The sequence below is a fragment of the Diabrotica virgifera genome, chromosome 6 (assembly GCF_917563875.1).
Source record: "Diabrotica virgifera virgifera chromosome 6, PGI_DIABVI_V3a".
NCBI classification, from domain to species: Eukaryota; Metazoa; Arthropoda; class Insecta; order Coleoptera; family Chrysomelidae; genus Diabrotica; species Diabrotica virgifera.
Window position 1 is genome coordinate 167109033 of NC_065448.1, and position 27686 is coordinate 167136718.

Below are 27686 nucleotides of genomic sequence, written 5' to 3' on the forward strand. Positions count from 1 at the left end.
AATAACAAACACACTGAATAAAATTATAACATTAGCAGAAGAACAACAAGGTTTTAGGTCGGAAAGATCATGCACCGACGCTATATTTATAATGAGGCAGATTCAAGAAAAATCGTTAGAATACAACAAACCGGCATACTTATGTTTCGTGAACCTTAAGAAGGCATTTGACAGGGTCAAATTAAAGGACATTATCCATTTATTATACGCAAGAGAGGTACCTCTAGGAATAATTACAACGATCGAAAATATCTACCAGAACAACACAATAAAAGTAAAAGTAAATGAAGAACTAACTGACCCAATTGAAGCTGGCAATGGGATAAGACAGGGAGATTCCCTGAGTCCTCTGTTGTTCAACCTGATCATGGAAGAAATAATAAAAAAGTAAGAACAAAAAAAGAATACCAAATGGGAGAAAAACAACATAAAATAATCTGCTATGCAGACGACGCAATACTAATCTCTCAAAGTGAACATGATTTACAAAGTATGCTGCACGAATTTAATATAACCGCTACAAAATTTAACATGTTAATTTCCCCAAAAAAGACTAAATACATGGTTATAACAGCAGATCTAATAAGGTGTAAATTAGAGCTGGAGGGTCAGATAATAGAACAAGTCATGGAGTTTAAATATCTAGGCATCACACTATGCAGCTACGGAAAGCTCGAAACAGAAGTGGAAGATCAGGTGAATAAAGCAAATAGAGCCGCAAGTTGCCGCAGGTTGACGAAACAATATGGAGAAATAAAAACTTTGGAAAAGAAGTGAAAGGCAGAATTTACAAAACGGTCATCAGACCAATTATGACATACGCGGCAGAAACACGACCTGATACAGAAAGGACAAAAATATTGCTAGAAACAGCAGAGATGAAAACATTGCGAAAAATCGATGGTAAGACGCTGTGGGATAGAGCTAGAAGTGCAGATATACGAAGGAGATGCAAGGTGGACAACATTAATAACTGGGTGAAAAACAGAAGGGTAGAATGGAACGACCACATAAGCCGAATGACAACAAATAGAGTAGTAAGGACGGCGAGAGACGGTTCCCCAATAGGAAGACGATCAGTGGGAAGACCACGAAAACGATGGAATTACAACTTACTGGAGGCACATTGAAAAACAGACAGAGTAATGTCTATATAAAAAGAAGAAGAAGAAGAAGAAATTAGCAACTTACATGAAATTAATCGTTACCGCTTCACAAGTTGCTTTACTTATGTTGGGTTTATAATATTATCTGCAATTTTCATCGATTCAACGTGCTTATTTTTGAGAAAATTTGGTTTTAAAGTAAAATTTTTAAAATTGTTAATTTTGAAAAAAATGCTTTTTTTCAAAATAACTTAAAAATTATTACAGGTACCAAAAATCTGAAACAGTATAAAAAGTGGCCTTTGCTTTTCTGAATACCTTATATTTTTTTGTTTTTCTGTAAGACAAAGATTGGTTAAGATTTGGTGTTCCTAAATTTGCATACACGCGTGATTAGTGACTCGTTCAAGTCCTTTCAACTACAGCTCTTTTAAACGTAAGGACTTTAAACCGATGAAACTTACCCATCATATAAACAATACATACACCAGTAAAGCAACTTGTGAAGTAGTAACGATTAAGTTCATTTGAGATGCTTATTGGGGAGCGATTTTCCGTTTTTTTTTACCAAAAAAAGGGACCAACTTTATTTTGAGCGTAACTTGTTTACTTTTGATGCTAGAATTTTTTTTTATACTTAAAACAAAAATAAAGCTTCTTTTAAACACTTTAAAAAAGTTGTAATGAGTTTTCCCCAAAAAGTGCTTCATTTTTGGGTTATTTCAAATTAAAATATTCGATTTGGAATTTGACGAATGTGAACCTATTTTTTATTAGCTATAACTCCGCTTCCGCTAGGTCTAGAGATCTAATACATACACCATTTTTTCACTTTTTTACTTTTTTTACAGTCTAGATTTCTGCTAAGAATATTTTTTTCGATAAAATACTTTTTGAGTTATTTGCGAAAAACCGTCGAAAAACGTGGTTATCTTGTTGAAAAATGAACATATTCACTCTCAAATAAATAGAAAAGAATTAACTTAACGAAAAAACTCTATAGAACAAAAGTTGCTTAAAATTAGTCATTTTATCCATTTCCGGACTTATTTTGGACGTATATTTTTTCACCCCCGAGAAGGGGTGAAATTCACCCCCAGGACAAAAGCTCACATCTACACTCACTTTTTTCTTTTACTTGTTAGCTATGTGTATGCTAAATTTCATGTCAATCTAAGTGGTTATTTAAAATTTAGACGTTTTGCAATATTTTACCGTCAGCGAACATACTATACGGGGATTCACGTAAGTCTAGCTTGGTTTATAATCTTCATAGGGAGATATTATATAAATAGCCATAGCGGATAGAGCCATAGCATTGTACACTTAGGGACACCGCACATCAAAGGAACTTGAAACGTGAAACATGAAAGAAAAAGCTTGAAACATGAAACAAATAAATAATTGTGAAAAACAGATCCGTTTCATATTATATACTGATCACACAAACAAAAATAAAATTTGTATAGTCAAAATGGAAAGTAATGGTGACGAGGTCATTGCTGTCGTAGCAACTCATTTATTACATTTATTACTGCCCAAAAACAAACAAAAATGACGTTATTCGGTGCATCCACACAATGATTTACATATCGCACCTCCGCTCAAACAGAGTCATAAGTCAACAAAGCAAGGTATCGAGAAAACGACGCGACGTTTAAAATTTGTGCTAGACCTTTTCTGGGTTTAATTAAAAAACTGTTAAAATTAATATAATAACTATTTTAGTCATTTACAAAGGTTTTTGAAGCTCTACAAAATAGTGTATTAATTCTGCTAAAAATATTTAAAAAATATTTTTGTAGTGAAAACTTCTTTAGGGACGTTGTGCGATTTTTGGATAGGGGAAAAAGCATTGAATTCGCGACCGTCATCGCGACCGTCATTGCGACCGTCATCGCTTGTGCTATATATTATTTGTATGTATATATAAATTGTATAGAAATAAATGTAACACCTATTTTAGGATGGGAAAAAAAGATTTATTTCGCGACCGTCATAGCGGCAGTCATCTCTTCGACGAAATAAATTTTGTACGTATCTATATTATGTGTATCTATACATAAATTGTATAGAAGTATTTAAATTTAAAATAAATGTAAAACCTATTTTTCGATAGGGAAAAAGGATTTATTTCGCGACCGTCATCTCGACCGTCATCTCTTCGGCGAAATAAATTTTGTACGTATATGTATTGAAGTGAAAACTTCTTTAGGGACGTTGTGCACTTTTTGGATGGGAAAAAGTATTAAATTGGCGACCGTCATTGCGACCGTCATCGCTTCGAAGAAATACATTTTTGAAGTGGAAACTTCTTGAGGGTCGTTGTGCACTTTTTGGATGGGGAAAAATTATTAAATTAGCGACCGTCATCGTTTCGACGAAATCAATTTTTGAAGTGAAAATTTCTTTAGGGACGTTGTGCACTTTTTAGATAGGGAAAAAGTATTGAATTAGCGAACGTCATCGCGACCGTCATCGCTTCGGCGAAATAAATTTTGTGAAGTGAAAACTTATTAGAGACGTTGTGCACTTTTTGGATGGGGAAAAATTATTAAATTTGGATGGGGAAAAAGTAATAAATAAGCGACCGTCATCGCTTCGACGAAATAAACATTTGAAGTAAAAACTTCTTTAGGGACGTTGTGCGCTTTTTGGATGAAAAAAAGTATTAAATTATCGACCTTCATCGCTTCGATGAAATAAATTCGTGATGTGAAAACTTCTTGAGGGACGTTGTGCACTTTTTGGATGGGGGAAAAGTATTGAATTATGAACCGTCATCGCTTCAACAAAATAAATATTTGAAGTGAAACTTCTTTAGGGACGTTGTGCACTTTTTCGATGGAAAGAAACATTAAATTAGCGACCGTCATCGCTTCGATTAAATCAATTTTTGAAGTGGAACCTTCTTGAGGGACGTTGTGCACTTTTTGGATGGGGAAAAATATAAATTAGCGACCTTTATCGCTTCGACGAAATAAATTTTTGAAGTGAAACTTCTTTAGGGACGTTGTGCACTTTTTCGATGGAAAAAAGCATTAAATTAGCGACCGTCATCGCTTCGATGAAATCAATTTTTGAAGTGGAAACTTCTTGAGGGACGTTGTGCCCTTTTTGGATGGGGAAAAATATAAATTAGCGACCTTTATCGCTTCGACGAAATAAATTTTTTAAGTGAAAACTTCTTTAGGGACGTTGTGCACTTTTTGGATGGGGAAAAATTATTAAATTAGCGACCGTCATCGCTTCGACGAAATACATTTTTGAAGTGAAAACTTCTTTAGGAACGTTGTGCACTTTTTGGATGGGGAAAAATTATTAAATTAGCGACCGTCATCGCTTCGACGAAATACATTTTTGAAGTGAAACTTATTTAGGGACGTTGTGCACTTTTTCGATGTAAAAAAGTATTAAATTAGCGACCGTCATCGCTTCGATGAAATCAATTTTTAAAGTGGAAACTTCTTGAGGGACGATGTGCACTTTTTGGATGGGGAAAATATTATATTAGCGAACATTCATCGCTTCGACGACATAAATTTTTGAAGTGAAAACCTCTTGAGGGACGTTGTGCACTTTTTGGGCGGGGAAAAGTAGTAAATTAGCGACCGTTATCGCTTCGACGAAATAAATTTTTGAATTGAAAACTTCTTGAGGGTCGTTGTGCACTTTTTGGATGGGGAAAAATTAGTAAATTAGCGACTGTTATCGCTTCGACGAAATAAATTTTTGAATTAAAAATTTCTTTAGGGACGTTATGCACTTCTTGGATGGGGAAAAGTATTGAATTTGCGACCGTCATCACTTCGCTTAAATAAATTTTGTACATATATAAATAATTATGTGTATGTATACATAAATAGCATAGGGCATACGCATCGCATATATATATATATATATATATATATATATATATATATATATATATATATATATATATATATATATATATATATATATATATCGGATATGATATAGGTATAGCACTTCTTTTAGGATGAGGTAAAATCATTGAGCTCGTAATTTATATGCTATAAGAAGTTCTCACTTCTGTCGGCACTCCCACGAGTGCCTTTAATTTTTTTTTGAGTTGTGACACCATAGAGATAAAATAACGAAAAATGTACGAACTATTATTTATCAAAAGTGGCTCTTGCAGTACAGAATATAATATCATTATTATTATCTGGTAACACACTTATACCTTTTAATGGTTCAACTTAAAATAGAAATAACAACGTTAAACAAAAAATACTGCAAAAAGAAAGATAAATAAGTGATAAATGTGTCACTTTTCTGGAGCACATACGCAGATTGTTTTGAATAAAGTAAATACATATGCTGTCCCAACTCGACAAACGACGTTTTATACACATCTTAGATGCACAACTGGCTTGCACACGTCGATATGTGACATTGTTTATTTTCGGTGCACCGTTGATTTTGGTTAATCGTATAATGACTCTAGTGTCATCTAACGACAAATATTTGGACTATAAAGGTAACAATTTTTGAGATAAGACTTCGTAGTCTTATTAAACTGTTGGTGCAATAAAACCGTTTTTGTTATTTGTGACACTATTTAAGCATAGGTACGATATGTATACCATAAACATAGTACATATTTGGTTGCAGAGGAATTAATAATCATCCTGCTAAATCTCAATCATTTTATAGAATGAGTATACAAACATTCACAACATTATGTTTTATTGTGGGTCCCAGTTTAAAAAACAAATTGGACATTTTCTTGGTATTGTCTATTCGAGTACCTCTCCATGTTAAAATTTGTTGTACAACTCTTCGTACTGCTCCACCACAGAAACCAATGCAATATTAAATTTTTGTTCGGTATTCATTTTACACACGCAATGAATTGTCCAAAACAATAAAACTGAAACCGAGAAATAGAACACAGGCTACATATTTCATGAAACACGTTTAAAGAAGATAAAAATGTTTCATATGCATGAATTACACTCGTTTCATTGAACTGGCTGACTTCTATTTTTATAGTAGTGTTATATATTCATGAAACCTATTTCCCGTTTCATGTTTCATGTTTCACGTTTCATATTTATTTGGTGTGCGGCTCCCCTAGATAACAGGAAATAACACTGCGCAGTACGGTTGCCATCAGTTGTTCCAGAACTATCGTATGTGATTACCGGTGTTTAGTTTTCTCATTTGTTTGATCCCAACAAAATGTTTCACAAGTCCATATTTTGTTGTATTTAAAATTACAATAATAATATTGACGTCAAAGAACTTTTTCGAAAATATACTATTTCAACTAACACCCTAACCTCAAATTAGACTTCTTTAGTTTATTCTGTTTACTATCCAAGTATGGCCAACTTTAATCACTGGACAGGATTAGATAGCCTATGTAGAATTACTAGAGATGGTCAACTTTATTTCTAAAATTTAACGTGAAATAGTGAATTTCCTATCGCAGTGTTGAATAACTGGGAGGCTCTATTATCCAGTATTTGCAGATGCAGAATGTATACAAGTACAAAGAAAATAGTCGAAGAGAAAAATGAACGCAAGATTATTTGCAGCAGGCAATAGAAGCAGTTGCGTATGGTGTGAGAGTGTGGTGTGAGTTCTGTGAGAAATGCTGCTTTAACATTTGTAATACCGAGAAAAAAAAATCGAATAAAGAATAAGAATAGAAAATTCATCTGCTCTGACATGCATCCATACTGCCAATCGATGTTTCGTCAAGAAAATGAGCAGAGCCTTAGAGAGCTCCTAACATAATTTAGCCTGATGAATGAGTATTTAGTGTAATTCCCTTTTACTTAACTGAGTACATAATTTTTGTTAACCCTGTAGAAATAAATATTCGAGTAATATATCGTTGCAAAGCCGATTAGGAGACCTTTGAAATGAGGTGTACTGTAAACTCGGTTTGCATTTAAAAAAAATTGTCCATTAAATCATTACGCCAACACTGATAACGTAATGTCCAACACATATAGGTATAGCAATTATGGATATTCAAAAATTAAAATTGACGTAAAAAATTTGTCAATTAAAATCCTTTCGGGACATACATAAGGGCACTTGGATATCACCTGACGGAAACACAATAAATCAAATAGACCATATACTGACTGAAAAAAGAATGGCGACGAGTATATTAGATGTAAAAAAGCAGACGTGGCGCAAGCTGTGACTCAGACCATCTACTAGTGCAGACACGGTTTAGATGCAAAATCAGTCGACAGGTAAAGGAAAAATATCCAAAACAAGAAAAACTAAACTTAGATAACCTAAAAGTCCCTAAGGTACAAGAAAGATTTGAGAGAACAGTGGATGAAAATTACTAGAAGAAAACAGAGCAGACTACACAATAAAAAATCAATGGAACACCATAAGCAGTATCACACTAAACACAGCGAAAGAAGTCATAGGAACAAAGACACAACAGAGAGAAGAAACATGGTTCGATGAAGAATGCAAACAAGCTATACAGGAAAGAAATGAAGCACATAAGAATTACATACTCAGACGTACTAGAGAGAGAAAAACAGAATTTGAGAACAAAAGACGAAGAGCAAATAAACTGTGTAGGCAGAAAAAGAGAAAGTACGAAAACCAACGGATACTAAACATAGAGAGGGAGTTTAAGGAAAACGAAACACGTAGTGCATACCAACTTATTAAACATTTAAGACAGGGATACAAACCGAAGACTAGCCTCTGCAAAAATAAGAAGGGTGAAATCATTAGCGATATGGACGAAATTAAGATAACCTGGATGACATATTTTAAGGAAGTATTAAACAAAGGGGCACAACCACCATTACAACAACAGAGACAGCAGCAGGCACGGCAGGAGGTACAACAACAAGAGCTGGGGGAAGATGGAGAAGAAAATGAATTAACTAGACCCCCAATGCTAGAGGAGGTCCAAACGGCAATCCACATACAAAAAAGCCATAAAGCACCGGGAATAGATAAAATACCGGCAGAACTACTCAAGCAAGGAGGAAGGAATTTGACACAACAGATGTATCAGCTAATACGAGAGATATGGATAGAAGAAGAAATCCCCCAACAATGGAAGAAAAGTATAATCTGCCCTATTCATAAAAAAGGAGATAAACTGTTGTGTCAGAATTATAGAGGCATCTCTTTACTTTGTTCGGGATACAAAATATTCACAAACATCCTTAATCGAAGACTTCAACCTCTCACGGAAAAAATCATCGGGGAATATCAAGCAGGGTTTAGGCAAAATAGATCTACCATTGACCAACTATTTACAGTTAAACAAACACTAGCCAAAGCATGGGAATATGACATGGACGTTTACAATCTCTTTGTAGATTTTAAACAAGCCTATGATTCAATAGATAGAACAATTCTACCTAATATATTGGAAGAATTTGGCATACCATCAAAATTAATACGACTAGTGCAAATGACAATGACAGAAACAGAAGCACAAGTATGGATTCAAGGACAGATCACTGATGCGTTTACGATAACGCAAGGACTGAAACAAGGCGACGGACTGGCTTCAACGCTTTTTAATCTTGTTCTTGAATATGTAATTAGACGGTTGACGGTAAGCGGAAATAACATACTTACAAACAAATCTACCCAATTAGCAGCATACGCGGATGATATAAACATAATGAGCAGAACAATGAATGCAGCGGAAGAAACCTACGTTGAGTTGAAACAGAGTGCAGAAGCAGTAGGGCTAGCAATAAACACAAATAAAACAAAACTACTCATACAAACCAGATCAAATAGACCGGCGCAACAACACTTTATTGACGATATAGAACATGTGAATAGATTCACGTACCTAGGAATGGATCTGGTTGCAAGCAGTGAAGAAGAACCGGAAATAAATAGAAGGCTTGTGCTGGCAAATAAAGCCTATTTCGCGATGGGCCACATATTCAAATCGCGAGATACACCGGAAAACAAAACTCCGGGTATATAAAACAATAATCAGGCCCATAGTAAGTTATGGCTGCGAAACATGGGTGGTGACACAGAAATCTGCCAATGCATTAGATATGTTTGAAAGAAAAGTATTACGTAGGATACTGGGCCCAATAAGGGAAAATAACAACTGGCGAATTAGGTATAATAGAGAAATATACGAGCAATATAGCGAACCAACTCTAGCACAACACACTAAACTGCAGAGATTACGGTGGGCAGGGCACGTGGTCTGCATGCATGAGAATAGAATCCCCAGAAAATTGCTGAATGCAAGAATGCAGGGAAGAAGACCGGTTGGAAGACCTAAAAAGAGATCGGAAGACGAGGTCGATGAGGATGCCAGGAACTTCCTGGGAACGCGTTCATGGAAAAGAACAGCGGTAAATCGAAATTATTGGAGAAGCTTATTGAAGGAGGCCAAGGCTCGATTTGGGTTGTAGTGCCATTGGATGGATGGATGGAAAATCCTTTCTAAAAGGTTAATAATTTATTAAAAATTCCCTTAAAGGGCTACATCACAAATGCAGAACGTTTTCGATCTATTACAGATGATCATCAGTGCTGAACCTAAAATAAGTATAACCTTTGAAGTTAAAGAAAACATTTTTAAATGTTGACTATGTTTGAAAAAACAAGGTTTTGGTTATACCTACCAATGTTCACATGCTAAGCCACTAAAAATTGAAAATATATGGGTAGAGACCCTTTAAAATGCTCCATTAATGAAAACATTGACATAATTTGTTATAAATAACATGGATGCTTTAAATAATCCTATGTTTACCACCGGGCACCATTTGACCCCTTACATGAGTTGGAGACGTCCTGAGGTTTAGCGTCCTCACATAACAGATGGTCGGTAACAACTGAATGTTAACGGAAATTTTGAAAGAAGGCAGGACTCAACTGTCAGTGCAACAGGAAGTACCAATATGTACCTATTGTTTCTCTAGCCAATAATATAAGACTTGATGAAGTTAAAATTAACAGTAACAAACATCACTACGGTGAGTCCGGGAATCTTTACCCGTGCGTCATGATTTAAAGCAGCGATTCTCAACCTGTGGGGCGCGCCCCCCTATGGGGGCGCTCTTTTAGTAATGGGGGGAGTGAGCATATAAAAAAATACACCAATATCATTAACTAATTTACTAAAATCAAAGCAAAACAAAATTCTGACAAAATAAAAAATAAAATACACATGAACACTGAATAGGAGTTATAATCATAAAGAGCACTCAATACTAAAAAGTAAGATTTTAGTGTTTTTTTGTCAAAATTATTGAACGAGGGGGGGCGCGGTGAAAATAATTATGGAAGATTGGGTCGCAAAGGGTAAAAGGTTGAGAAACGCTGATTTAAAGCATACGAAGTTGATGATAAGTCTGAAATTGAAATTTACTAAACGCAACAGCAAGTCACTTACTGTCATTTGCTGTTGCGTTTAGTAAATTTCAATTTCCGACTGATCATCGACTTATTTCGTATGATTTAAATGATGACGCACGGGTAAAGATTCCCGGACTCAACTGTATGTTGTGGTTAAAAATTAAAATAAACCTTGAATATTAAACGTGGAACCTTAAAAGGTTGTAAAATTAAGCAGATAAAAGAAGATATTTGTCTAAGATGAGGGTAGGCAGACAACAATAATTATTATGAAATTGTTTAGTAACGTTGTGAATTTAGAATTAATAAGCTAAGAAAAAATAGTAAATTCTTTTGTGTTGAGCAATACCTAGGATTGGAAATAGCTATTTGTATAACAAGGGAGGAAAGTGCTACTTTTCCTCCCGAGAATGAAGTTTGTAGTATCATTCAAGAGAGGAAAAGGCACTTTACTCCCATGTTATACATATGGTTTTTCCACCTTCTTTAAATAACAAGTAATTTTTTCATTTTTACTTAATTTATTTATGTAACCAACCAACAAAATTTATTAGAACTAAATCTAACAAGTATGTACAATATAACTATCAACTGTCAAATATAAGTCAAATTATTAATGTAAACATTGTTAAATCAAAATAAAAATTTACTGTTTTTTACCATTCTGCGAAATAACTAAATCGCTAAATCGAAATAAATAAACGTTAAAATGTATAGATACTTACGCAATAGAAAATAGATATTGTACAGGGCGTTAATAAGTTATATTTCATGAATGAAATACCATGACGTCACTTTTACTTTTCCTCCTTAGGGAGGAAAAGTACAACTTTGCTCCCTACAATCAGGTCCGGAAAAGTATACTTTCAGTAGAGGTAGGTGGAAATAGCTATTTGTATAACAAGGGAGGAAAGTGCTAGTTTTCCTCCCGAGAATGAAGTTTACTGCCCGACGCGTAGCGGAGGGCAGTAATCATTCAAGGGAGGAAAAGGCACTTTACTCCCATGTTATACATATGATTTTTCCACCTTCCTCTAATAACAAGTCATTTTTTCATTTTTACTTAATTTATTTATGTAACTAACCAACAAAATTTATTAAAACTAAAACTAACAAGTAGGTAGAATATAACTGTCAGCTGTCAAATATAAGTCAAATTATTAATGTAAACATTGTTAAATCAAAATAACAATTTACTGTTTTTTACCATTCTGCAAAATACAGAGTGTTTTATAAATAAACGTTAAAATGTATAGATACTTACGTAAAAATGTAAGATATTATACAGGGCGTCAATAAGTTATATTTCATGAATGACATACCATGACGTCACTTTTACTTTTCCTCCCTAGGGAGGAAAAATATTTTCCTCCCTAGGGAGGAAAAGTACAACTTTGCTCCCTACAATCAGGTCCGGAAAAGTATACTTTCGGTAGAGGTAGGTGGAAATAGCTATTTGTATAACAAGGGAGGAAAGTGCTAATTTTCCTCCCGAGAATGAAGTTTACTGCCCGAAGCGTAGCGAAGGGCAGTAATCATTCAAGGGAGGAAAAGGCACTTTACTCCCATGTTATACATATAGTTTTTCCACCTTCCTCAAATATCAAGTCATTTTTTCATTTTTACTTAATTTATTTATGTAAATAACCAACAAAATTATTAGAACTAAAACTAACAAGTAGGTACAATATAACTGTCAACTGTCAAATATAAGTCAAATTATTAATGTAAACATTGTTAAATCAGAATAATAATTTACTGTTTTTTACTATTCTGCAAAATACAGAGTGTTTTTAAATAAACGTTAAAATGTATAGATACTTACGTAATAGAAAATAGATATTGTACAGGGCGTCAATAAGTTATATTTCATGAATGAAATACCATGACGTCACTTTTACTTTTCCTCCCTAGGGAGGAAAAATATTTGCCTCCCTAGGGAGGAAAAGTACAACTTTGCTCCCAACAATCAGGTCCGGAAAGGTATACTTTCGGTAGAGGTAGGTGGAAAAATATTTTATGTAGGTGTAAATTTATTAATTATTGATTGCGGTGGAAAAAGTTTGTCGATGTTAAAATTTATATAAAATACAAGTGGACACAACAGGGTGATAAATGTTTAAAATTTTCTTAATTTAGCCAAAGAACAAATTTTATTAATTGATACTAAAATGAAAGCAACTAATTCCTAGAGGCTCGGGAAGCTGAGAGCACCAGGGGTTTGACACCAAACCGTCGGAATATATGACAGGGGGGAAGGGGGTTGGATAAAGGATAAATTAATAACTTAGAGATAATTAAGGCCCTTAATGTTATAAACAGGTGGTACCTGAAGAATAATAATGTGTACATTTTTTAAACATCAATCACCCCTGTTGTGTCCACTTGTATTTTATATAAATTTCAACATCGACAAACTTTTTCCAACGCAATCAATAGTTAAGAAATTTACACCTACCTACATAAAATATATTTCCAATCATTAGTATTGCTCAACATAAAAGGATTTATTATTTTTCCTTAGCTTATTAATTCTAAAGTCCATCACAACATTACTAAACAATTTCATAATAAGTGAGGTGTTTTCCTACCCTCATCTTAGAAAAATATCATCTTTTACCTACTTAATTTTACAACCTTTTAAGGTTCCACCTTTAATATTCAAGGTTTATTTTAATTTTTAACCACAACATAGTGGTGTTTGGTACTGTTAATTTTAACTTCATCAAGTCTCATATTGTTGACTAGAGAAACAATAGGTACATATTGATACTTCCTGTTCCACTGACAGTTGAGTCCTGACTTCTTTCAAAATTTCCGTTAACTTTCAGTTGTTACCGACCGTTCGTTATGTGACGACGCTGAACCTCAGGACGTCTTCAACTCATGTAAGAGGTCAAATGGTACCCGGTGTTAAATCTAGGATTATTTAAAACATCCCTGTTATTTAAAACAAATTATGTCAATGTTTCCATTACTGGAGCATTTCAAAGGGTCTTTACCCATATATTTTCAATTTTGGTGTCTTAGCATGTAAACATCCTGTAAGTATAACCAAACCGTGTTTTTTCAAACTCAGTCGACATTTAAAAATGTTTGCTTTAACTTCAAAGGTTATACTTATTTTAGGTTCGGCACTGGTGATGATCTGTAATAGATCGAAAACGTTCTGCATTTATAATGTAGCCCGTTAAAGGAATTTTTACTAAATTATATACCTTTTATAAAGGATTTTAAATAACAAATTTTTTGTGATGTATGGTATACCTAACAGCCAGCTACAGGAAAACTTTTTTCCTTGTAGATTTGTAAAATTGAGTTGTTTTAAGATTTTTTAAAAAGCTTCTGTTTCTGAAATAATGAATATATTCCATACTTTTGCGTCATACTGTAAATGGAGATATAAATACAATACCTCGACTTTTCCATTAAACAACAACGTGAAAGGTGCCGCTCATTTCCTGCCGAAAAATTCTACAAAGTACACACATAATATTCGTCAAACAAAACTGGCTTTTTGCAAGTGTAGTAGTAATATAGCCACAAATTTCGCTTGGAGAGAAGTTTGGCGGGAAGTGGTGTCTGTGGGGGTGATCGCTATCTGATAACGATGTGAAATCAGCGCATAACAACGCGGTTTACCCCATTATAACAGAGATGGGGACCCTTCTTCACTGGTATAGACCCGTACTGACTTCCAACCGGCTCTCAATGCATTTTCATTCTAGATAAATCGAGATGATAAAATATGGACTTTAGTTTCGTATTAACGTTGGAAAGCGGTCTTGGACGCCAGGGTTGATATATGAGTTTATAACTAGTGGTTCATTTACACATTGTACCGATAGAGGTCCCAAACTACAGGGGGATAACTGTTACAAACGGAGATAAGTTTGTAGCTATTCTACTAAAATATTAAATAGAGAAATATGGTAAATTAAATATGCACCAAAATATAAATGAAATCCTTTTAGGTAAATAATACTATCAAAATGAATAACCATTTTCAATTTCGTTGCAACACGAAACTACAGCCGCATCATTATTCCAGTTCAATCAGAGAGTGCAGCAAGCACCTCTACCGGTTTCGAAACTTATTAGTCTCTCTTCAGGAGGCACATATGCTGCTCTCTCTCTCTCTGACCCAACTAGGACAAACCCCGGCGTGCAGTCACGGATTGCAATGAACGAAATGGCAGGGATGCCCTAGCGGCAACTGCTAGCAAAAAACTAAGTTTTCAATCTAATAGCCATAAAACAACATCCAAAAATGTTACTCTAATCTGGTAGGATGTAGAGTAATATTTAGACGCTTAGATTATTATACAAGAGATGTATTACATCTTTAATCTTAATCTGTCAAATGTCTCCTTCAAGTCAATCAAACATAGAAATGCTGGCCTATTTTATTCCAATGCTTTCTTTCTCTATAATTTGTTTTGTGACGAATATTGCATGTGTATACAACCTTCCCATATAGTGCAGTCACTGAAGGTTTCCACCTCCGATTTCGTTGAACCTCCATCGATTTTCATGAAAATTGGTGAGTAGGTAGAAGATACCTCAAGGAACAAAGGTGACATGATGCAATCTTGCGCTTTTACCCTGGGGGTGGATGCCACCCCTTTTCTGGGGTGAAAATTATTTTATTAAAAATAATACCATAAATCGATAGAGGGACAAATTCTAAGCAAAATTTGTTATATTAAGTTATTAACATAAATCAATACTTTTTGAGTTATTAAAGATCAAAGATTTTATTTTTTCGTAAAAAAATGCATGTTTAAAGCTGTTTTTTACGTATAACTCAAAACCTATTAGCTTTTACAAAAAAGTTATTCTTACCAAAATTGAAGACAATAAAAACTAAATACACTATTTACTCAAAGTACTAAGTTAATGTTAATTCAAAGTGAGTTATGGGTAATTGAATGTATATTTTTTTCTATGAGCACTAAAATCTAAGTATTCAAGCTTAAATAACGGGAAAACCATGCATTTTATAAAATATACCTGCTAAACACTTATGAAAGTACTTTAGAATACCTAACAAATGAGCTCCAGAAGAAGTTAATAGCATCAAAATTCAGCAAGTTATGATGAAACAAAGAGAACCCTTTCGAATTTTTTAGGAAAAAGTGTAAAATAAAACACACGCCATTTCCACAAAAATTAAAATTTATACTAATCCTTACAAAAATTTCTTTGTGTTAGCATAATTAATGACTTTAATAATTTTTACCGGTTTAGAATGCATATTTTTAAAGAAAAGATATAATTTAAAAAAAAACTGAATTTTTAAATTATTGTCATTTTCATTTTTTTTTGATAATAACTATAAAAATACTCAATATACGTAAAAAATGGTAAATAACTAAATTTTAGTTTTTTCTATATCAAATATTATACCTTCTTTAACATTTATATAGGGTGAAAAATAACCGAGATAGAAACGTTTAAATCTTAAATTTTGCTGCGAGGACCATGTAACCCTGGCCATTTAATCTTTGATTTTTAAAAGAGTAAGGGGTTCAAAAGATTAATTTCAACGGGTTTTAATAGCCTTTAGAATTATCTTTCAAACCGTTTTTAGGAGAACCTGATACATTAAAAACTAACTGAGTTATTAAAAAAAAGGATAACATTTTTTGAAGAAATTTTTAAAAGATAATGTTTGAAAAATTTTTGGAGCATAAATTTTAATGCTATTAACTGGTTCGGTATCTCGTTTGATAGATATTTCTAAGTACTTTCACAAATGTTTAATAAGTTTATGTTATAAAGTGCATCATTTTCCCGTAATTTAAGCTTGAATACTTAGATTTGGGTACTCGCCGAAAAAAATATGAATTCTATTACCTGTAACTCACTTTTAGTAGATATTAAAAGGGTTTTTTTTTAGTTTTTTATTATCTTCAATTTTGGTAATTATAACTTTTTTGTAAAAACTTATAGTTTTTGTTTTATACCGAAAAATCGGTTAAAAACATGCATTTTTCTTACGAAAAATTAAAATTTTTGATCTTTAATAACTCAAAAAGTATTTATACTTTATATATAGATATATTTTAATAACTTTATATAACAAATTTTGCTTAGAATTTGTCCCCCCATCTAATTATGGGGTTATTTTAAATAAAATAATTTTTACCCCGAGAAGGGGTGGCATCCACCTCCAGGGTAAAAGCGCAAGTTGACATCATGTCACCTTTGTTCCTTGAGGTATCCTCTAACTGATCACCAATTTTCATGAAAATCGATGGAGGTTCAACGAAACCGGAGGTAATAGCTCATATCCACCTTCAGTGACTCCACTAATACAGAAACCTTGTTGCTTATCGCTAAGTTTATGAGCTAATTTGTTCGTTTTGCAAAATTTTAGTAGCAAGTTTCCGGGTAGTTTTTAGTAAATCTGATGTTTGTTTATAGCAAATAGGATTAGCTCGCTTGTTCTGTATTCTTTTGGTATTTTATTGGGGCTTATAATTTTGTTAATCAATGTTATCACTTGAACCGTCATTGCCGCTCCCCCATATTTCAACAATTTTTTTGTATACATGCCGCTTTTCTGTACTGCTACTCCTTTAGTTTTTTTGTACTGCATGCTTGTTATGTGAGCTTATTCGTTTATGGTAGTTTCTGGTGTTTATGGTCCCCAAGATATGTGTTGATCTATTGTATATAAAACTTCTTTAGATAGTCAATCCATACATCTTTTTCGATGTGTTTCGGGCCTATTAAATCTTTCACTCTTCGCTATTTGACCTGTTAAAAGCCCCATATTTCTTTTTGTTGTGTATTTGCTTTGCATAACAATAAGCCATTCATAAAACCATTTTACCAATTTCAGTTTTACCCTTTACCATAAAATCAAACACCTGTTCCTTTGAGAAGCGTTTCCAGTTTCAAGTGCATATATTTCATTTCTTATTCTCTTGTAATCTTCATACGCTTCATGGACCCAGCCGTATTTTATTTACTAAAATAAAGAATTCGATAAAGTATGATAAAATCAAAAATGTTGGTTTCACCAGATATACGGAAGATACCCCAGGTGGGTAGGAAGTTTATTCCACAGTCCCAAACCGAAATAACGGTCTGCCTCGAGGATTCTGGGGGAGGCAAGTCGACATTGAAAAAGAAGAACAACAAACAACTCCATATAGCAACTTACAACATCCGTTCCATGGCAAAAGACGAAAAACTCTACGAACTAGAAGAGGAATTAAGGAATATGAATTGGGATATAATGGGACTATCAGAAGTTAAAAGAAGAGGTGAAGGGTATGTGGACTTACATTCAGGCAACAGGCTCTATTATAAAGGCAATGAAGTCTATACATACGGTGGAGTAGGTTTCTTAATCAACAAGAAGAGAAAATCACAAATTCAAATAATTGACAGCATCTCAGACAGGGTTACATACATGATTTTAAAACTAAATCCAAAAACCAAATTAAAGATTGTGAAAGTTTATGCTCCAACTGAAAAGGCAACTGATGAAGAAATAAATACTTTTTACGAAGATCTTAAAAAAGCTATAGACACCAACAGAGAATCCAAAATAATAATAATGGGAGATTTTAACGCCAAAATTGGAAGTAAGATTGAAGACTCTGAAAGCAAGATTGGAAATTTTGGATTCGGCACAAGAAACACAAGGGGAGAAAAACTTATGGAATTTCTGGAAAAAGAAAACATGTATATTATGAATACGTTCTACAAAAAGAAACCTAACAGAAAGTGGGCATGGGTTGCACCTAACGGAACTACCAAAAATGAAATAGACTATTTTCTCTCAAACAACAAAAGAATATTCGAAGACGTAACAACAATAAACAACGTAACAACGGGTAGTGACCATCGTATAGTTAGAGCAAAAATAAATATTAACATGAAAGAAGAGAGGAAAAGAATATTTAAAAAACAACGCGAATAGATGCTTTTAAAGTAAAAACAAATGAAGAGCAATTCCGAGAGGTCTTAGCGGATAAGTTCAAATATGATCCTTCACATAATCAAGATGAAATTGACGAAATTAACAAAAACATCAATAAGAACCTTCTCGAAGCCGGACTACAGGTCGTAAAGAAAACAAGTACTAAAGAAGACAAGATAAGCAACGAAACTAAACAACTAATGACGGAAAGACGACAACTACTAACGCAAAATAAACGCCATACTCAAGAATACATAGAACTTAATAAAACAATTAGAAAAGAACTAAAACGCGACTTACAAAAATGGAACGAGAACTTAATAGAGCGAGTCATTGAAAACAACAGAGGCTTAAAATGTCTAAGACCCGCATTGGGTGTTCAAAAAATCATTAAAATTAAAGACGCCAATAGTAAGGAAGAGAAGGACAAATATAAAATAACAAAAATAGTCGAAGACTTCTACAAAAGCTTGTACAGCTCGCAAAGCCAGCCTAATGAATCAACAAAGGAGAACGTCAAAAGAAAAATAAAAAACGTGGGATCAGAAGTACTACCAAATATAAAGGGATTCGAAATAGAAAGAGCTTTAAAAGAACTAAAAAATAATAAAGCTCCAGGACAGGACGGTATAATTGCCGAGCTCTTGAAAAGAAGCAAGACAGTAACAATCCCTATACTAACAGAGCTATTTAATAAATGTCTCCATAATAGCAAGATCCCTAAAGACTGGAACGAAAGTCTAGTAATACTTTTACACAAAAAAGGGGACAAATGTGACCTACAGAATTATGGACCGATATCGTTGCTCAGTCAAGTATACAAACTATTCATGAGAATTATTAGCAACCGGTTGACCTACAAAATGGACAATTACCAACCAGTGGAACAGGCTGGCTTCCGCAAAGGATATAGTACATCAGACCATCTGCTGACAATGAGAACATTGATAGAGAAGGCAAATGAATACCAACTACCCGTATTTCTTGCCTTCGTAGACTATGAAAAGGCGTTTGATAGTATCGAGATGTGGGCCATAGAACAAGCTATTAATAATTGTAGAATAGATTCGAGATATAGACAACTAATACATAATATATATGAAAATGCAACTATGATAGTACAACTAGACGAAAATACAAATCCCATCCCTATTAAGAGAGGCGTGAGACAAGGAGACGTAATATCGCCAAAGCTTTTCAACCTAGCACTAGAAGACGTCTTCAAAACGACAAATTGGTCAACCTATGGCATTAACGTTAATGGCAAGAAGCTAAATCACCTCAGATTCGCTGACGACATTGTGATTATAGCGAGCTCATTCGAGGAACTGCAAATTATGATAGAGGAACTCGCAGGCAGCTCCCAATACGTCGGTCTAAAAATGAGCATGAAGAAAACAAAAATAATGACAAACACAGATGACCCCAGACGCATAACTATAAATGGCAGTGAGATAGAAAAAGTCCAGGAATATATCTACCTAGGCCAAATCCTGAAACTTGACAAAGAAAACCAAAGTGCGGAAATTAATAGGAGAGCAAGACTAGCATGGGCAGGATTTGGAAAACTTGGTTGGATACTTAAGAACCGCAAAATACCTCAATATTTGAGGACCAAAGTGTTCAACCAGTGCATCCTTCCTATCATGACATATGGGTGTCAAACCTGGACCCTAACCAAGGCAAATATGAATACACTAGCTACAACAGAAAGAGCTATGGAAAGAGCAATGTTAGGTATACGACTGTCAGATAAAAAGAGGAGCGACTGGGTAAGATCAAAAACAAAAGTCGAGGACATAACAACAAAAGTTGCCAAACTTAAATGGAGCTTTGCAGGCCACACTGTTAGACAAAAAGACCAACGTTGGAATGCCACGATACAACATTGGAGACCTTACTAAGTAAACGACCGAGAGGAAGACCACAGATGAGATGGGTTGATGATATTAAAAGAGTAACCGGAACGAATTGGAAATATGTTGCTCAGGATAGAGACCGATGGAAGGAGTTGGGAGAGGCCTATGTCCAAACGTGGACGACAGAAGGCTAAGAAGAAAGTATGACACGAACAATTCAGCGTCCGAAATCAAAGAAAATAGACTATAATAACCTCAAAATTATACTGAATTATACTATATAATCATTTTACGCTATTATACTATAAGCAGCGAGCAGAAGTACGTATTAATGAAGAGCTGAGGAAATTAAAATTAGACGTAGGGTGAGTCTGCTTGGAAGATATCCTAAGAAAATCTGTTGAAGGTGAACCAGCTGGAATAAAGGTAAATAAATTTCCCATTATCAATATTAGACATAAGGATGATGTTGTCACAGCGAGTAATATTGAAAATCTTCGGAAACTGGTAACCAGAATAGCAGAGTATGGACAAGAATGCTGTCTAATAACACTAGTCAACAAAAAACAAAAAAAATTACGACTGATGTTAAAATGGCTGTACCGGGGAGTTTAAAGCGTCCTGAATGCGAATTCAAACACTAAAAAATTCCACCACGTATAGATTTTGAATTATCTTCTTCTTAAGGTGCCGTGCATTTATGCGTAGGGGTCCACGCATACATTGTCTTGTCAGGTGAAATGTTAGATGTTGAGTTATAGAATGTATCAAATATTGCTGTTTATAATAAAAATTCTTTTGTACTATATACACATAAGTTCATAACTAGAAACAAAAACCATAGTAAGTCTTTTTTACACAATTTTCTGCCTATCCCCATTTTCCCATAACACTATGTGGATTAATACAAACACACATTTTATCCTGCATAGTAAAAAACTAGGATAGCTCCTGGTTACGGTTCCTATATATTGTAAGTTTTACTGGCCAGTAAATTCCATTAAAAAAAATCCATTATTGTAATGTAGAACCTAGAGTTAAGCATGTTCTTTGGGCAAGTGAAGATCTCGAACTTAATCATGTAATTCGGCTTGTTGGATGCAATAAGGTCTTTTTTTCGTCGCTTTCGGGAAAATAAGAATCATTATTTTCTGATACATCATCGGGTTTACTTTTATCGCCATACATTTCCAAATCTTCTTCCCAATTTGCCGGGGGTCCTGGAACTGGTAAATCTTCTCCATGGAAAACCGGTTTTATTGCTGAAATAATATCTGGATATTCAATTTTATGCTTGCCTTTCCTTTAAAACTCAGACACTTTTGTCATGCAGAAGTAACAGTCGTTAAAACAGTTTAGAACTAATAAGTTTAAATGGGTAGGTTTACTGATTAAGGATTACCTTTGGTTTTTCTTTATTTAAATGTAAATGTGTTATTCGTACACATTAGATATCCCAGTGTTGTCACAATTTTTAGGAAAAACGTTAGTTTGATAACATCACTCAACGATATATTACAAATGACTGTTTTAAAAAAATTTTAGTAAAATACTCATAACTCAAAAATCGTAACTCATTTTTTTTTTGAAAAAATCATAACTCAAAAATCTTACGTGTTAGGAACTTTTTATCATCATATTCATATTCAGAGAGCAAAAATTAACAAGAAACACCATTTTGCATTCCAGTCGCAAATTGGTTGTAAACTAGTGTAATAAACGTCAAAAAAAATACGAAATTATCAAAATATTAAAGATACGACAATTTTCCAATAATCAGAACCAATGTAGAACGAGTGGAAACATATGCATAGATATATGGGAACAACAATTACCTAACTCCATACATGATTACTTCCAGAAAAGACAAATCTGGATAGAAAAGACTAGGGTAAACTTCAATAGAAGAAGCAGAGTGCTCTGCACAAGGAACTAATAGTTAGGTTGACGAGGTGCCACGTTTTTTAACTTTATTTTATGAAATGGAAGCTTGGACTTCAAATGCGACATAAATGAAAAAACCGGAATCATTCAAGTCGTAAAACAAGCTCTTTAAATCAAATATTATACAAAGAAGATTTTGAAAAAATTAAGATTAAAATATTTTCAACCTTTGTGCTCCATGTAATAAATAATTATATTATTATCTCATCTTTAATGAAAAAATAAATTACTGCAAAAACTACCAAATTTACTTCCAAACTTACTACCAATACTTCAATAATTTTATTACTTAAACTATGCCATAGCCGTCAGATAATATGTTGATTTAAGTTACTAGCTCTGTCATTTTAGTTATCTTGTAGACCAGAATTATCGAGAGCGACTTTTCGCCGAATTTTTCTACGTCACGTACTTTGCCAGAGTAATAATATACACACAGTTTCAAAAGTTATGCATCACCTACAGGGACTATTTTACCACTATTCCCGTGAGGTACCTGCCTCGGGCCCGCATTTTAATAAGAGCCGAAAAGATCACCAAAAAAAACTTTTTTATTGCGATAAACAAATAAATTTTCAAAGTTCTTTCATTTTACGAACAGGAAATGATAAATGATATAGTCCATTCTTTCACGGTTTTTGTTCTAAATTTTAAAGAACCGCTTGGATTGACATGAAATTTGGCATAGATATAGCTTACATGTCAAAGAAAAAAAGTGATATTGTGCCGATGTGTGCTTTTTTCCTGGGGGTGACTTTCACCCCTCTTTGGGGTGAAAAAATGTATCTCCAAAATAAGTCCGGAAATGGGTAAACTGACTAATTTTAAGTAACTTTTGTTCTATAGAGATTTTTTGCCAAGTCAACACTTTTCCAGTTATTTGCGAGTGAATATGTTCATTTTTCAACAAAATAACCACATTTTTAGACGGTTTTTCGCAAATAACTCAAAAAGTAAGTATTTTGTCGAAAAAAACGTTCTTAGCAAAAATATAGCCTATATAAAAGTAAAAAAATGGTGTACGCGTTAGGTCTCTGGATCTCGTAGAACCAGAGTTATAGCCAATGAAAAATAGATTCATATTCACCAAATTTCAAATAGAATATTTCGACGTGAAATATCCAAAAAATGAAGCACTTTTTGGGGAAAACCTATTATAAGTTTTTTAAAGTTTTTAAAAGAAGCTTTATTTCTGTTTTTACAAAAAGTTTCTAGCATTAAATTTAAGCAAGTTACGCTCAAAATAAAGTTGGTCCCTTTTGTTTTTGCAAAAAAAAATCGGGAAGACCACCCCCTAATTAGCAACTTAAATGAAATTAATCGTTACCTCTCCACAAGTTATTTTACTTATGTTGTGTTTTATGATCTGTAAGTTTCATCGATTCAAAGTGCTTATTTTTGAAAAAATTTGGTTTCAAAGTAAAATTTTTAAAAATTTAAATTTTGAAAAATATGCTTCTTTTCAAAACAACTTAAAAATTGTTAGAGATACCAAAAATCTCGAAAAACAAAAAAAGTCAGATTTGCTTTTCTGATAATCATGTTTTTTTTGTTTTTCTGTTAGACAAAAATTGATTAAGTTTTGGTGTTTCTAAATTTGCATACATTCGTGATCAGTGACTCGTTCAACCCCTTTTAACTACAGCCCTTTTAATAATAAGGACTTTGAACCAATGAAACTTACAGATCATATAAACAATATATACACGAGTCAAGAAACTTGTGAAGTCGTAACGATTAAGTTCATTTAAGATACTAATTAGGGGGTGATTTTCTCGATTTTTTTACCAAAACCAAAAGGGACTAACTTTATTTTGAGCGTAACTTGTTTAATTTTGACGCTAGAAATTTTTTTTATAAAACAAAAATGAAGCTTTTTCTAAACTCTTTAAATAAGTTGTAATGAGTTTTCTCCGAAATGTGCTTTATTATTGGTTATTTCACGTTAAAGTATTCCATTTGGAATTTGACGAATATGAACCTATTTTTCATTAGCTATAACTCTACTTCTACTAGGTGTAGAGACGTGATATATACAACATTTTTTTAAATTTTTTACAGGCTATATTTTTGCTACGAATGTTTTTTCGACAAAGTACTTACTATTTGAGTTATTTGCGAAAAACCGTCTAAAAGCGTGGTTATTTTGTTGAAAAAATGAACATATCCACTGCCAAATAACTCGAAAAGTATTGACTTAGTGAAAAAACTCTATAGAACAAAAGTTACTTAAAATTAGCCAGTTTATCAATTTCCTGGCTTTCTTTGGACGAATATTTTTTCACCCAAAAGAGGGGGTGAAAACCGCCCCTAGGGCAAAAGCACATAGCACAATATCACTTTTTCTCTTTGACTTGTTAGCTATGTGTATGCCAAATTTCATGGCAATCCAAGTGGTTCCTTAAAATTTAGAGGTTTTGCAATATTTTACCGTTAAAGAACGGACTAATAACTCCATTGTTGATTTTCAAACGACTTCAACTGTCACAAGTACATCTCCGTCATCTCCTATAGAAAACGACAATGTCAATAACTCTTTTCCTAGAGATATAGGCCAAAACATTTAAATCTGGAATTTCAACAATATTTTATAAATAATCGACCGATTCAATATATTGATAAAATTAGTGAATGTGTTACACAATTGGATAATAATAAAACCAGACACTTGCAAAGTGCGGTTTTTTATAAAATGAAAGCTAATGGGAAAAATTCTTCGCGAGTGGATAGTGTACTTACAGTCCTAAATGTAGCAGTTTTTATTGTTACGTTTGTAAACTGATTTCCATGAAAATGATTTTTCTTCTAACTTTCGATGGGTATAATGACTGGAAAAATATCAATAGGACAGTTATTCAACATGAGCGATCTCCGGAACATATTTCATCAATAATATGTACGTTAGTCAAGAGACGTAGTACAGCATGACAAATTGTAACATTAATGGGAAAAAAATATTTAGAAGAAAAGGAACATTGGAGAAATGTTCTTCAACGAATAATAGCAACCATTAAATTTTTATCTAAGAACGGTTTATCCTTTTATGGTCCAACCACCAAATTATTTAAAAAAGGAAATGACATACGCCTATACAGTGTGTCGCATTTAAGATGAAGACAGCCCAATATTTTGGATATCAAAATAAATACAGATTTGAAGTTTTGCATACTAGGTCTGGATCCCGCGTATGAAAAAAAAGTTGATTAATAGCAAGCTGAAAATTTGTTAATAGCTTAAGGGTTTCTAGTCGAATAAAATTTGATATATGGGAACACTGGAACAGGGGCAGTTTTAACTGTGGAACAGGTTAAAAATTTGGAACGCTCAGACCACGAAAACGGCACATTTATTTTGTCCGACAGAATAGACTTAAACTCTCCGAACAGAGATTAAACTCTCATGCAAAAATCAGACTGCTATTTATCACCTGTCATAATTCCTGTCATTTGAAATATTCTACATGTTCCACTCATTAAAACGCCCATTTGGGGATAAATAGCAGTCTGATTTTTGCATGAGAGTTTAATCTCTGTTCGGAGAGTTTAAGTCTATACTGTCGGACAAAATATATGTGCCGTTTTCGTGGTATGACCGTTCCAAATTTTTAACCTGTTCCACAGTTAAAACTGCCCCTGTTCCAGTATTCCCATTTTTCAAAGTTTATCCGACTAGACTATCCTTAAGCTGTTGACAAATTTTCAGCTTGCTATTAATCATCTTTTTTTCATACGCGGGATCTATACAGGTTGAAGGTTCACATTTTTTGAGATACTCAACTGAAATTAAAATGTTAATCGTGGTCAACTGCGAATCCAAAAACAGGGTAAATTTTCTATTTTTCTTCACGTAAGAGATATCGGAAAAAATTATTGGAAAAAACTTCCAAATCGAACCCCACATACGAACTTGTATGACAAAATTCGCACTTTAGTTTTTTCATTGTTTGCAGTCAGGACCCTAAAACTTAAAATTGGCTGGTCCGGAGATTAGGGTCCTAACTGCAATAACTGAAAAAACTAAAGGTGTGAATTTTGTCATGCAAATTGGTATGTGCGGTTAGAATAAGATTTGGAAGTTTTTCCAAATAAATTTTTCCAATATTGTAACGTGAAGCAAAATATAGAAAATTTACCCTGCTTTGGATTCGCCGTAGGCCGCGATTAAAATTTAAATTTCAGTTGAGTATCTTAAAAAATGTGAAGCTTTTGCAAGTATTACTGTGCCAAACTTTAAACCTGTATTTATTTTGATAGCCGAAATATAGAGCTGTCTTCATCTTAAATACGACAAACTGTATTTAAACAATGTTTAATTGTTTGAATATAAATTTTATTTATTGTTAATACAAATTTAAATTTCTGGTGCAAGTATATTTCTATTAAATAATTAATTCGTTTAAAAAAGTTATTATTATTATTAAATCTTATTTAGGGGCCCAAAATTTGTGTAGTGCCTCGGGCATCGGACCTACAATAATTATGCTCATGTTCATAGTTGATTTTTTCATGAACAGATTAACAGCTTCAGCTATTTCCTTTATTATTTTAGATTTTTCCTTTAGTATTTACACAGTTGGGCAAAGGTTTACTCAAACATATTTTTTGAACTTATACCGGGTGGAAGAGAAAAAATGTTTTGCTTATGTAAAGTTTGGGACACCCTGTGGGAGGGACACGATACACGTGTGAGTATACATAGAAATCGTATTATAGTCTTATGTTTTCTGAACATTTTGTTTTTTGAATGTCCCTGATATGTTTAAAAACAAAGAAAATAGACGGTATTATTTTTTAACATGTTTTTTAACTGAAAACTAAATTAACAATAAAAAATAACAGTTAACAAACTTTAAAAACAGAAAGGCACATAAGATAAACAGTTCCGATCGACACCTATAACAGTTATTTGTCGGCCAGGTGGGCGGTATGTACAGCGCAACATAAGAGAGACAAGATTGTTTAATGGAGGCTCTGTGATGTTTTGGAGTGGAATTTACTTGAGAGTAAGTACGGATTTGGTGTCTTTACGTGGAGGCTCTTTAAATAGCAAGAGGTATATTACACAGATTTTTTCTTCGAACACTTTTTCCTTTCGTACTTTATATATGAAATAATTTCATCTTAGCGTATGATAAGACATGGCCTCCTTATGCATCGCATGCCTTTACTCCATATTTAAGTGAAGTAAATATTCAGATATTGAATTGGCCTCGTCACAGTCTCGACATGACTCCTATTGATCACTTATAGGATATTTTCGGTAGGCAATTTAGACTTTTTCGCCTCCTTCCTATTTCCCTGCAAGATATAGAATCTATGGTTATTGCTATCTCAAACTCCATACATTAAAATCAAATAGCCTGCTTAATATCCAGCATGTATAAGCGATGTAAAGTTGTTATTAGCATAAGAGGAACAACACGCGATATTACAGACGTGAAACCGGAAGTATAAATTTGCTCCTGTCTTGCTA

General features: G+C 33.5%; 1 protein-coding gene across 1 annotated transcript in view; it reads left to right on the forward strand.

The window, feature by feature from the left end:
• The window catches only part of LOC126886236 (uncharacterized), a 144685-nt gene that overhangs the window by 39390 nt on the left and 77609 nt on the right, over positions 1-27686 (forward strand). The gene's annotated exons all lie outside the window — the stretch shown is intronic.